Here is a 13024-nt window from a genome sequence, read left to right as displayed (position 1 = left end):
AACACTTCTTTCCCAAAGGATACGACTGCAAAGCAGCCGCAGATTTTACAGTTTGGACATGCTTGCTCTGCAGTTGCTAAGTCTCTGGAGGGAACTGAGGATACTCTTCCAGAAGCCCAGAGTTTGCTTATCACGTTTGGAGGTTAGAACTGTGTTGCCCAAATAGAAGATCAGGAGACTTCTGAAGATGCCAAAAGAAACATCAGCTATGAAAAAACCACTCGTAGACATAATTATTTCCATTTATGTGTTGCTATTGTAAAATAAATAGATAACCTGCTGTTGTGAAATGTACAGATCCATACGATCAGTCATATTTGTGTGTACAAGAAAGGGCAAAATCTGTTTTCCATTAGACATAACCCGGTGTTTTGTATGCACCCAGTAAAGCAAGACTGACTAATGCACTATTATAATGAACTCGCTGGGAAGATGAGAAGCCTGGGTTAAACTCTGCTGCATTTGCACCATTGTAGTGGTTTCACAGCATTTCAGTGTGTTTTATTTTTTCACGGAAATTCCTTTTTAACTCTTTCATGATCTTCTGTTAAGAAAGCACAGAATTTTGTCCACATTTCCACTGGGGCCTAACTTTGATCTTAAACAAACCTCTCTACTGAGAACTTCCATGATGTACCTATGGATGAAAGAAGCGCACAAAAAATCTGATGCCTATGAATGGTGTGGAAGATAAAAATTAGCACAGGTTCTGGAGAGCAAAACTATTCAGCTATTTCATAACAGCTATTAAAGGGAAATACTGTTCTTTCTTATTTCAAAAATATTCTCAAGTAAAGCTTGCTTTTTGCCTCCAGCAGCTTGTTTCCTCTCAAGCCTGTTATACAAAGTGCTGTCTATGATTATGTTATTTTTCTTGCTATCTGCAATACACAGGCTGACTGCCTGAAGCAAAAGAAAAGATGATGAAGGTGTTTCAAACATCCCCTCCAATGATCAGAAAAACTGAGGAATGGAAAAGTACAACACTGCCTCGCAAATGAGACACCAAACACACTCATGAATACAATGAGATAGCAAAGATAATTTTATCTTGTCCACAAATAAATGGTTGCCTTAATCAAAAGCAAAATTATACATCTGTTTGTGTTCATTTCTGGTTTCACCTGCACCAAAGATACAAGCATCCTTGTTCATGCAGTGCCTCTCCAAATCTTTAATTTAATCAGCCACAATCAGCTTTATGTCAAAACCAAAACGTTTACCTCATTTTTTCTCTTATTTCCTCCCTTCCTAACCTACCAGTCTCCTGCCTCCCAAACACAGCTGGTGTAATGCCTATGACCCAATCCATAGGTTGTACGGTAGTCATAAATTTAGATATTGTACAAGAGTAATAATGCCATTACAACTTAATCTTAAATGAACCCTTAGTGCCAGCACTCTCCTTTATTTTGTGCCATGCACTTATTTATCTGTAAAGAGGTATCTTGAAAAAAAAAACATAGGAAATTCTATCACGCTTCAACTTTCTTTTTACTTGGACATATTAAAGTAGCCTGAAGTAGCGGAGCCTAAAACGTGCAGTGGGAAATAATTCAGTGTGTATTGATTTCTAATCTAGAAATACACACAGTTTTCACCCTGTATCATAATGTTAAAATACATAATTTCAAAATGCTGTATTTTATTACTGTGCCTCTCCGTTCCTTCATAACTCTACCCTTTGAGCATCTGCAGAGTCCCATCTGGCATATTGAACCACCAACCTGGGGGATTCTGGCAGACAAATCCATGTCTGTTAAGTCTCCTCAGCAGTCAAGGCTCACCCATAGCAGGGTACAAGTTAAAAACCTTGTGTGCAACAGAAATGCACTGATAACGCTTGCAGTGCAAGCCAACATCCCACCTGTGACAGGGCACGGCATCCTTAAACTTTCTAAACTCTCAAATTCAACAGAATTTCTTATTTTTCTCTTCTGAATATTGATAAATCAAAATGTACTAGATAGAATCTAGTACAACATCTGCTGACCCACTGCTCTATCCTAACTATACACAGCTGCTCACACCTGATGGTACCGCTCGTATCTGTTGCTAACACAGCACAGTGCTACATTCATTCCACCAGGAGACAACTAAGCCCTACAACTAAGCCCCATCTGAATCATTTCTATCAAACGGAAATTTCTCAGGGAATCAAAATATTTTATTAAAGTCTTCATAGGCTAAATGCTAACAGCCCTAGCTCTCTTTCTTTCTGAGTTCCCTCGGGGAAGAACAAAAGTGCCAGTTGAGCTGACTAGCCTTTGTTTTCAGAAGCTGACTGATATCAAAGAGGGCTGTAGATAGTGGATGTAATCCTACAATACAAGATTTTTTTGATGTTCTGCTCTAAGTGAAATGGATGCCTAAGTTATTAGCGCATGTAATAGTTGCCCCTTGGATTGAACTATGTAATTAATAAAGAAATACGAACTCACCAAATTGAATGCTAAATAGCACCAGCATAGGGCTCGATACTAATGCTGTGTTCATTAAACATCAAGAGGAATAAAAGAATATACAGAAGCCCTTTGATTCTTTAACTGCTACTACTCTCTTATTGTTAATAACATATATGATGGGGTACACACTGAATTTGCTCGCTTTGTATTACACACTTTAATATATCTCTATTAATACGGTAAGTATCATTGTTTACTTTAGAGTAGATTTGTAAATAGCACCTTTGCCTGATGGACCTGAAGAAGGTCAGGTAGAAACTATCTTGCAGAACAGAGGCAAAGCCATGAGATCTATGCAAGTGCCTCACGTATCCCAAACCACTCTGAAAATAGAAATTCAAATTTTATTACAACACCCTCATTGTATAATAAGTTCACCTGCCTAATTCATTAAAAAATGTCTAATCCAACATCCTGAAATTAGTGCCTTAGAGAATTTGAACATCGCATTTGGAACAGCAATGAAAATCTACCTGGACACTAAGCTTTGCACATTCGATACAGGGAAAGGAAATGGATTTATGAGCGAAATATAATTTCTCATGAAAAATGCCCTAAAAGAAGAATGAATCTTTTCCGTACATCATTCATGATTCTCTAAATTTGGAGTTGTCAGCGCTAGCAGCCTAACTAGACTCACATCAGAATTTGAATTCATTGACATCTCTTCACAGAAATCTGATGAGAAGCCGATGGGATGGAGCTCAGGATCAGCTTCTGTGTGTTAAACTGCAAGACAATAGTCAAGAATAGATGAAAATAAAAGAAAATGCAGACAGTTAGGGGGTATGCCTGGGTAAGCAGAGCACTTTTGTCTTCCAGTGCTCTGGAGATGTTTATTATTTTTTTCCAAATGTCTTGTACTAAAGAAACTTTAGAAAATGTAACAGAGTAAATAAAAATATTGCATTTTTTTTAAGTGGATCGTGTAGAATGTTGAATGTCATGATTGAGTTTAAAAGCACAAATGTTTAAATAGAACTTCCATGGTTCCATCTTTTAAGGCAGCATCTGCCAGTTTCCATAGACAGACTTTGTGCCAGAGAACAATATGTTGTCTGCTTCAGGGAACACAGCTAAACCCATTTCCTTTATTCTGAAGTAATATTTGTGAAATAGCAACATTACTCGATGTGTATGTCTATAATATATGTGTCATACATTGCTTTTTTTGCGTGTAATTAGGCCTTTATTAGAAATTAGCAATTAGCTTCCTCAGTTATGGAGTGCTCCTATTCAAAATGAAAATAAGACTAGCTCCATACATAACACACTTATTCATTATAGGCCAATTAAAAATATTAGACTGAAAGTTTTCCTTCGCTTAATCTATTTACTAACACTGGGAATGAATGAGAACTGAGAAAGCTGTTGATTGTGCTGCTGTGTGCAGGAAGGGATCATCCTCAAATGCCACAGTTAACACATTTCAGACCACTTGATGAAACAATTTCCTAAAATTAAAAAGGAGGTGGTGATTGTTTTAATTAATCTGCTGACGTTAAAAAATCTGAAGATATTAACTGCCTGTCTCTAGAAGGGTGTAAGAGTTTTTGCTGTGAGCACAAGAATTCCTCCTAAACAACATTTCTAATATGTATGCTTTACCCAAACAAGGACAGTTGAAATGCTCTACTATGAGCAACTGGATTTTCACAAAAACTCAATCTCAGATAAACTGAGGCAGTAGAACAAAGGGAAACTTTCAGAGTGTGTTTCCTGCAGATTGCTCTCCTCCATCTAAAATACTTTGGCAGTCAGAGCCACTGTGTCACAGCAGCAACGGAGAGCAGAGGAGGAAGAGAAAATAATTTGTCCGCCTTGATTGACCATGAGTGAAAAATATATGAGCATTAATTTACAAAAAATTACTTCATGAAAGGGAATTTAAACAATATGCAACTCATCTCACTGCTTACCTTTCAACAAGGAGACCTTTAACCCACCATATATAATTAAAGCTAATAGATATGTATTGTAATTAAGTGAACATAATACACCTGTTCCCTAGTGGTGGTTACCAGTGACAACTACCAACGTGATAAGGTCAATAAGACCAACATGGAAAAATGTGACATTTGTCAGAGCTAAGGGACGGCTTCAACAAATTCAGTGAAAATGTGAGGTTCCAAAAGAAATGTACAAATAGGAGGTGCTTCCCACAGAACTAGAAGGACCACACAGAGACAGAAGTATATATCAAATAGTCAATGCTTGGCGCTCTAACCTATGGTTTTCTTGTCACCTTCCTGCTTGAGGTCTACAAGAATGGTGAATTCTTAGCCTGGTTCTTTAAGAAAAAAGACATATGTTATGCTGCCTGGCCATCTGTTAGTTTGCTATTTTCCCTCAAGCATGTTTTGAACCTGTTGAACGATTTCAGCCAATTTGACAGAAGGCTGAAGGTCTCAGTCGTACAAATTTCTGTGCATTTCAAGAAAAGCAAGAGCAATGAGAGGAGAAAAACTCAGCTTACAGCTGCAGTGTGGCTGGCCAGGCTGACATCTCACAGGGCACACTGCCCCCAGGACTTGGACAAGCAGGTCTATGATGGGGGCTGCATGTCAAGGAGGGGAGGCGTAGGCGTGCTGAAGTTCTGCACAAATCCATCAGAAACCGTGTTTCCTCAGCAGTAGAAAAATCATCAAACCACAGTTTGACCTCCAGGCTTTAGCCAAAAGTTAGTCAGTATGCTCAGAAAGATATTTCAACTTGTAGGGGGGTTTTTCACTCCCAAAAGCTTACAATTCAAGACAGAAATCAGAGAAATGGGGCACATTCCTGGTAGGAGAGGAAAGAGAGCCAAAGACTCAGCTAGTGCAACCACTTCAGATCTATACACTGCAACACAGAAGATCACAATGGGTAATAGTTCAGAGTCCCCAAACACCAAATTTTCCATCTGATATCATCTCTGGTATCAATCTGTAGACACAAGACTCTAAGTTAGTCAGCAGGATATGAAAACTTATCATCCTCTTCGTTTGGTGGTTCTGTGCCAATTTTCCAGGTGAGAACATTATAACTTCTTACTAGGTCTACCCACACGTTAGTTTAGCCTTAGTATAACTGTCTCCAGCAGTGACTGGGCAGGAAAAAGTATATAACAAAAAGGAGTGAAACTCCCACTTGTGCTCAGAAGTCACAGGTATCTATTTAGGTCTTCTTGAGGCAGTGGCTGCAACCAGGCAATTGCATTTAGTCACCACTGATGCGTGTGTCTGCACCCTATTAACCTGCCAGATCTTTTCTTACACCTATGTACATTTTTGTACTCCAAAACTTCCAGTAATCATGAATTTTGCAGCTAAGTATGTACAAGAAGTCCATCTTTTCATTTGTTTAACTCTCCTGCCTAGTAGCTTAAGAGACTTCTAGCGTTCTGTCACAAGAAACAACAAATGTTTGTGATGCACATGCTACAGAATCCTAGAATGTCTTGGGCTGGAAAGGATCCTAAGAGATCCTGTGTGAATGTATAGATGTAATTCCTCTCAGTCATCTCCCTTCTAGACTGAAGAATCCTGGCCCCTTTGGTACCTTCCTAATGAGGAACCTTCCAGTGCTTCCAACCAACCATGTTATCTTGCCTTCTTGTGTTTTCAGTGCTGGCTGTGAGGGCAGAGCTGGAAGCACAAATCAAGATATGGGCAAATGGGGAATAGACGGTGGTATAATGATGTTCTCAGCTTTGCTCTCATTTCCTACACTAATAATGCTTCAAATCCTATTTTATTGCTAAGAAATTGACTGATTCTTTAGTGAGATGTCCACAATTATTCCAGGATTTGTTCCCTGAACAATAATAGAAGATTCGGAGTCCACTCTTATGTATCTACAGCTCTGTTTATTTGTCCCATGTGCATTAATTTTTGAAACACTAAATTTTATACCATTTTTTTCTTTCCATCATTGAGTATAATGTTTCTGTCTTATTATTTCCATCTTTCTTCCACTATCTCATTTTTTGCTAACATATCCTCTAAATCTCTCCTGTATTTCAAATTCAAAAGCATATACCCCTGTCTCTATATTCTGGTGACCTGCACCTGCAAGTTTTACCTGTGACCCTGGCTACTAAATTAGATTGGAAGTTTGACATTACCAAGGAAAACATTAAATCAGTTGTAATAGGACATATTTAATGTCAAATTGATTATGTTAATTTTCCTATTTAGAAGTTCAGTAACATTGTCAGTGCTTTCATCTGCATCATTCTGCATCAGAGGTCAGTGATTATGTGTGCCTCACAGATAAACATGATGCCTCTGTCTTTACGTAATGGATATTTCAAAAATATTTCCTGCAGTCTATTGCTCGCTATCAACACCATGTGGAATTATCAAGATGATTTGTAACATGATTAGGAAGTCTTAAATACTGTTTTGTGCAACGAAGATACACTGTGACAATATTTGAGTGGGTACAATGAGTCATCCATATTTTGATTTCATGAAAGCAGGACTGCATAACAAAGTGTGAGGCAGCAGCCTCATTGACAGTACAGTCACATACTGCCTCCCTCATTGAAAACACAGTCACATGCCATTATGCTACTTTTCATACAATGATATCCACCTATTCTTAGCAAGCACAGTGTTGAATGCAAGTGGAATAAAGTACAGTATGACTGTCCCTTCTGCTATTTCAGACAAATACACAGTGAAAGTCAGAGTGTTTTCACAGACGGCGTGTTTAGGGAGAAGGGTATTACATTAGGAATCACAAGTGCTCTGTTTAACCTAAGCTGCATGGTTACCTAACCACTGCAGTAACTAGAAGTGTGCTGTTCAGTAGCACAATTTTTACCAACAAATATAGAAGAAAAAAAAATCTATTTTCCATCTCTGCATGTAGCTATTTTTAGAGAGTGAGTTTTTTCTTCTATGTTTTTCAAGCCAATTGACCATTCTAACTTGATTAAATGAATTCTGCCATGTTGAATCATGGTATAGGAAATAGTTTAACCAAAGAGAGTATTTTAAAGGACTCTGAACATACTGTCATCACCATTAAAAGAAAAATCCTATTTCTTAAAAGCAAATACTGGATGTAAAACAGCAGTAAAAAGTACATCAGAATTGTTCTCTCTCTAGTACTTCAATAGAATATTCAATACCTTTATCTTTGAGGAGCTCCAATCTCCATGAAAAGGAAAAAAAATATGGATCTGAAACTGTTAGGATTTCAGAAGCTGCATCTGTTTACCTAGATATGAATTTAAAGGGAAAGATAAGTCTAGAAGGGATGGTCAGAGGACATATAGTCCATCTCCTAGCCTCACAGCAGGTTCAGATATCTCTGTATCACTTCTGACAGATGTTTGTCAAGCATGCCCAGAGATTAACATGGCATTAACTGTCCAGGAAATTTATTTCAGTACTTGCACTTAAAATGGTTGTATGGAAGTGTTTTTGAATTGAAATGTAGAGAAAGTTGATGGGAGTAGAATATACAGTTCAGCATAACACTTCTCCTATGGGCAAAGTCGGAACAGTTCTGTACCCTCCAGCAAAACATAGGACAAACATCAACAAAATGCCAGTAGGAAGCATCAAATAAAAGCTGCAACAAAGAAATGCTAAATTTGAGCCTAAGAATAAGCAACCAGAACAAATACATACAGTCTGTTTGCTAAAGAAAGCTCAGAATGAATTTTGATAAGTAAATTGAACGTATCAACAAGGAACAGAATCACCACGGACTGTAATTCTCGTCCTCAGTAACAAAAGAACAGTAGTAAGCTTATACCACTAATGTACCAGGAAGACGATGATGACTGTGAAGAGCAACTTCAAGGACACAAAGCATAATAACAGAAGGTTTCAACTGTGCTCAGGTAAACTGGATACTGGTCAGTGTAGGCAATACAAAAATCTTAGATAACAAAAGTATCTGCTTTTTGGGGTAATTACATGGGAAACGGAAAGGAAAAAGAAAATACTCACTTAAAACCTTAAACCTAACTCTTGATTTCATATTGAATAGTGTTTATGACCTTACTCAGAATATTGTTTTCAAAAGCATAGTATTACAGAAGAGTCCCAACACGTGCTTAGTTTCTGTAAGGGAGTTCAGAAGCAACAGCCAAAAAGTTACATTTTCAAAGGTGACATTACATATAATGACATCAGCAAAAGCATGCAACATGTGAAAAAAAAAATCTTTAAGGAGCTCCAGAAAGCCAATGTAGTTCAATAACAGAATCTATTAGAAGCAAGAAGATATGTTCCAAATACTGCAAAAGTCTCCAAGAAAGAAAACACAGTAGAATGGACTATCTAGCAAGCTACATATAAAAACACACAAAAAAAATGCATACAAACAAACAGAGACATTAAGATCTTTTCTTGAGAAACAACTACCAGAAGACACTAAAACTAATTCTTAAATAACTGCCAAAGTATGCAGGCAATCAGTCCTTCTGCATGACCGGGTGATAACAGGAATAGAAAGGGATCATTCATGTAGGATAATGCCATAGAAGAAAAGTCAATAAATTACTGTCGTTGGGATAAGCACAGGCACTTTGACTCAACAGCTTTTGGGGATATATCAGAGGATTTGTTTTGAATTGGTTGCGTTAGGAGAAGGGAGGCATCAAAAAACTGGAAAAAAAGGAAGAGTAACAAATTATAGGACACAGAGGAGCTCATGAATCTTAAATATAACACTGCTGAACTATTATACCAATCATAAGATCACAGCATCATAGGATGGCTTGGGTTGGAAGGGATCTTAAGGCCTGCCATGGGCTGACTGCTCCCCCAGCTCAGGCTGCCCACCCAGCCAAGACTTGGGCACCTCCAGGGATGGGCACCCACTGCTGTGGGCAGCAGTGCTAGGGCCTCACCGCCCTCTGAGTAAAGAATTTCCTCCTAAAATCTAACATAAATATCTCCTCTTTTAGTTTAGTATTAAATTCATAAGAATAACGTTCATATAAGAATATATATTATATAAGAACAGAAAATACAGGAACAAATCTGTTATAATAAAAAACAGTCAGTCAACACGATCCTTGTAAAGGTAAGCCATACCACAGAGACATGTTTGAGTTCTCAGTAGGGCATGGAAAAGCTAGTTATATCTTGTAGTTAAAATTTCTAGAAGTTTTCAGTAGGATTTTTTAAATGAAAGTTCATAAAATGCCATAGGAATGTTTCATTATGAGTTAATAACAGATTAAAAGGAAACTGAAGTAGGGATAAGTAGGAAGGTTTCAAATGAAGACTCTGCCTTGAGGCTTCCACTATTTCGTTTTTTAATAAACTATCCGAAGAAGGGATGGACAGAATAGCAACATTTGATACTGTGATTACAAGTGATTCAAAGCAGTAAAATGGCAATCAAACTGCAAAGATTTGCACAAGAGTGTCATGATATAGAATGATTAAGCAATAAACTTACAGACAAAATTCAGTGTCAATAAACGTGAAGTAATACACAAGGAACAGTAACCTTAACTACGCACATTGCAAGACTGAGTCTAAATTAGCTACTACCCCTCAAGGAACCTATCTTGGAGTTATAATATATAGTACCATGAAAACATCAGCTTGCTACTCAGAAGCATTTTAAAAGGCAAATAAAATGTTAGGAATTATTAGAAAGGAAGAGATAATAAAAGAGAAAATACTATTGTGCTGTTTTATAACCCTGTGTTGCATGAAATCTGATTGCTCCACCTTGGAAAGCACTGAAGATGAAAAAGGTACAGGGAATGCAGCAATAGCGAGCAAGACTCTTCAGGACAGAAACAACAACAGAGAGGAAATTCTGATATTTCATGATTCCCATAAAGTGAAATCCTAGAGGAGATGAGAAATTCATTTTAGAAATGCCAGCATATGTTGATTCTGAAACACAATATGCTTTTTAGGACTCTGACAGTTGCGACTGAAATTACAGTAGAACTGCTGAAGTTTCACAGCTCAAGTGCTTTAGGCATTTGAGAAGGGAGCAATGCCCCACTGCTCCGTGTACCTCAGCCCCCAAGGGCACTAATGATCTCAGCCTCCTCTCTGCATGGGCTGGCTGGCAATCCCAGCCCTGACTTCCCTGCATTGGTATGATTTGTTCTGTTGCAAGAGCCTGAGTCTAAAAATTCCCACATCAGTTTTGAATCAGTTTAAGCTGAGCTCCAGCTTAAACAAGGATTTCCAGGGATCTCATTTTCATGGCCCTGGACACAAAAGTTTACTCACATACAATGCCTGTCAAAATGTCTTTGCCCACCTCCCCGTCAGGCGTGTGGCCTCCTCTTGGAACTAACTCAGAAACTCATTTGTCAAACAATTACCATAAAACAATCAAAATTTGAATATATTTTTTTTAGACAGCCTCTCACTTTGCACAGTTTAAAAGATATGACTGCACAGAAAAGCAGTGTTAGAACAGAAGAGCTCATATGTATGGACAGGTTTAGAAAAGAAAACAAAGAGCAGATTTTAAATCCTCCCTTAATCATCTAAGAAGTATGTTGAGGTTATGATGCTACCTTGCTCTAGATATGAAGCACCTGCAGTACTGCTGACCAGCCTTCCAGAATAAATGAATGTGATGCTAGTCAGCCTCTCAGCTATTAGTTTTGTATTTTTCAGATGTCTTTCCAACATTATTTAGAAAAAAGTTTTAGTCTCATCAACTCACAGAGAAAGGAAACTATTCCTATCACTATGCTATGGTGAAATTTACAGTCGGAATGCAATTACAGAGACAGCACAGTCTGGCAGGTAAAGACAGAATGCTAGAGATGAAGACTACACAAAATCTGACCAGAAATAATTTTATGGTGAGCTTAGCAGCTCACCAAAAGTTACTTACTATCTTTATACCCCCATTTCCCAGAAGATATTCCCTACCACGAAGAAAAATGAATACTGTGACCTATGGTGTACAGATCAGACTGGACAAGCAGAGTCCTCCCTTCTGCCTTTATAATCTGTGAAGCTGAAAACATAAGTTGCTGGAAGCATCTCATATTTTTTCAACTAGTTCACTGAAAAAAACTTCTGTGGAAGACATGAATTCCCATGGCTAATGCACCAGAACGTAACTCAGAAGGCTTATAGCCTATGCATGATTGCTTTCATATTTTTTAAAACACATTAAACTCATGACAGCAACCAGTAACTTCATAGGCAAGACCACAAAGATATAGAAAACTGTAATCTTCATCTTAAAAAGATGAGACTTGATACGTGGTAATCATGAATTCTCTCCTCTTCCTTGCAAATGCCTACTTCATTCCTCCTAATCCTTTTATTTAAATTAAAGGTGAAAATTTAGAAGTATTTCCGCTTTTTCATGGGAGAAATGGAAAATATTCCTGCTTGATTTACTTACCACATCCCATTTCTTCCTCTCACATATGGCTGCATCGTACCCACACATTTTCATGCCTTTCCAAAACAATATGTCAGTCCTCATCTTCTCACCAATTTTCTCACTAAAAAGAAAGAGAAACAACAGTACAACTCGTTATTAAAAAGTGGCCATAGTAGCAATAGCATACAACTTAACGAAGGAGACATTTCAGCATGAAAACCTTTAGGAAAATTTCATTCAATATCAGTTGACAACTGTCCTTTCTCTCTCAGTTAGGAGTTTGAATGAATCTCAGATTGGAACACGAAATTCAGCTGAAACCATCAAGTCTGATCAAAAACTTGATTCTGATCAAAGGCTTCTCCTGTAATATCTGATTAAAATCCAAAACCAACTCAGCTTCCTCAAACTGTCTGAAATTCCTCTACTACTTCTGCCCTTTTTAAGGAACTGAAATTAATTGGCCTCAAATTTCATACAGTTTATGAAATTTTCACACAGCTTTAATAGAAATAGTGCCAAAAATGAAGGTGAGGCTGACACAGGACCTCCTTAGATTTAATCCTATCCCATGATATGGTGCAGCACCCGTTTGGAAATGGAATATTTCTATTTGGTAAATAACTTCCTGCCAGTGAACTTCTATTTGAAAGCAATGTGAAGGTTGCCACAGGCAGTTTAAACTAGAATTTTACCTATTCTTTACTTTTGTTAAAAAACAAAAAAATCCTTATTGATTTTTTTTTTTTTTTAGATATGAAATAAAACAATTCTATTAAGCATTGATAAAGGCAAACCCAACAAAACAACTATCACAAGGCTCCAAACCCAACAATAAGTAATTTTTTCAGTGTGTTACAATCACTGGGGGAACAGAGAAGCCCTTTAAACAAGGCTGTGCTTCCTCTCACTTAATTTCATTCAGTCAGGCTCTTTCCATTGAATTTGGTATTGCTGGGTCAGACTGTTCTCACACAATTGTAGTTGTACATAGGTGCATTTGAGAACAATACGTGCAGGCACACAGAACACAAATAATGTGCCCTTACTCATAGGAACAACAGCTCTTCTCTTGGGTGAGCCAGGCACATGAAACAGACCTAATCAGATCCCTTATTATCTTTAGATTTACAGAAATAATCAAAACTCGCATGCCTTAACAATTACATATCCATCACTGACAAACTGTGATTAGCTATCTCGTTAACTTTATGGCACCACCTATCTGG

General features: G+C 37.6%; 1 long non-coding RNA gene across 3 annotated transcripts in view; it reads right to left on the bottom strand.

Annotated features, from left to right (window-relative positions):
• LOC149915975 (uncharacterized) overlaps positions 1 to 13024 on the bottom strand; it is a 471330-nt gene that overhangs the window by 259205 nt on the left and 199101 nt on the right. For all 3 annotated transcript variants that reach the window (XR_016470937.1, XR_016470940.1, XR_016470938.1), the window contains exon 4: positions 11814 to 11916. This is a non-coding gene — a long non-coding RNA (uncharacterized LOC149915975). The remainder of the gene's footprint in view (positions 1 to 11813; positions 11917 to 13024) is intronic.

This window comes from Phasianus colchicus, chromosome 14 (assembly GCF_987193195.1).
Source record: "Phasianus colchicus chromosome 14, bPhaCol1.hap1.1, whole genome shotgun sequence".
In the NCBI taxonomy this organism is placed as follows: domain Eukaryota; kingdom Metazoa; phylum Chordata; class Aves; order Galliformes; family Phasianidae; genus Phasianus; species Phasianus colchicus.
Note: the sequence above shows the minus strand (reverse complement) of the source record. Positions and strands in the feature narration are given on the sequence as shown.